This window comes from Meriones unguiculatus, chromosome 19 (assembly GCF_030254825.1).
Source record: "Meriones unguiculatus strain TT.TT164.6M chromosome 19, Bangor_MerUng_6.1, whole genome shotgun sequence".
NCBI lineage: Eukaryota > Metazoa > Chordata > Mammalia > Rodentia > Muridae > Meriones > Meriones unguiculatus.
This window is the reverse complement of record NC_083366.1, coordinates 39,151,999-39,153,077: the sequence shown is the minus strand read 5'-3', so window position 1 is coordinate 39,153,077 and position 1,079 is coordinate 39,151,999. Positions and strand designations below refer to the sequence as shown.

The 1,079-nt window shown below is 47.3% G+C and overlaps 1 non-coding gene across 1 annotated transcript; it reads left to right on the top strand.

Annotated features, from left to right (window-relative positions):
• Positions 1-512: 512 nt before the first annotated feature.
• On the top strand, positions 513-595 carry Trnal-uaa (transfer RNA leucine (anticodon UAA)). Its single transcript has one exon. It is a non-coding gene; the product is annotated as a tRNA-Leu (tRNA).
• The last annotated feature ends 484 nt before the right edge of the window (positions 596-1,079 follow it).

Here is a 1,079-nt window from a genome sequence, read left to right as displayed (position 1 = left end):
GAGTCCCTGAGTTCAAGTTTAAGATGAAAGCCACGAGTCCCCAACACAAGGCAGATGAACCATAAAACAAACAAACCAAGCAAGCAAGCAAACAAAAACGGCTCATAGTGGCACAGCCGTAATCCCAACACCTGGAGACAGTAAAAATTCAACTAACATAGGCCTCGACTAGCCTGTTCAAAGCCCTGGGTGTAATCAGGGCCCCCTGGCCCACCCTTGGGCCAACACTAGAAGGACAAAGGTAGGGACCTCTGTGAGTTTGAGGAAATATGTACGTAGTGTGTTGGGAACCTCCTGTAACCCCAGCCGTTCGGAGCAGGAGGCTCTCCGACCTCCCCGCCCCGCCCCCTCTGCCTTTTCTCTGCAAATCAAGGAAAAATAAAAAAAAGTGATAAAGCACAGAGAAAAATTTTGGTACCACAATCAGCCCGTTTCAACGAGAAATGCATGATTCAGCACAGGTTTATAGATTCTAATGGATCAATTATACTCTGCAGTGACTCATCATCAGCACTGGGATGGCCGAGTGGTTAAGGCGTTGGACTTAAGATCCAATGGGCAGATGCCTTCGTGGGTTCGAACCCCACTCCCAGTATGGGCGCTTTTGAGGCCTCTAGTACTTTTGAGAAATTACATACTCACGCTATACGCGTGAGTGATATTTTCTATTTATTTACTCATTTCGCAAAAGACCCTGGCAGCTAAGACTGGCTTCCCGATTCCTCTCGTCTACACCTCCCAAACACACTGAGCATAGCGGCTCCGTCTTCATGTCTCACCTTAGGCAGATGGTTTTCTATCGCAGCCCTCTCAGGTTTTCAACGGGAGGAAAACCTATCCACCATCACTGGTTTGCTCGGGTTTTTAATGTTCTAAGGCTACCACCCGAACTTCTGCATAGAGCTCTCTCCCTGAAGTAAGTGTCACTTGAAACTTTTCATTATTCTCAGTCCCCACAGGCTCTGTTCAACTCGTCTTAGAAGATGTCACTGTTTGGCAGTTTAGGAAGTTGTTGATGGTGGTGGCAGGCATTTTTCAAGACAGGGTCTGTAAAAATCTCTGTTTGTCCTGAAACGCAC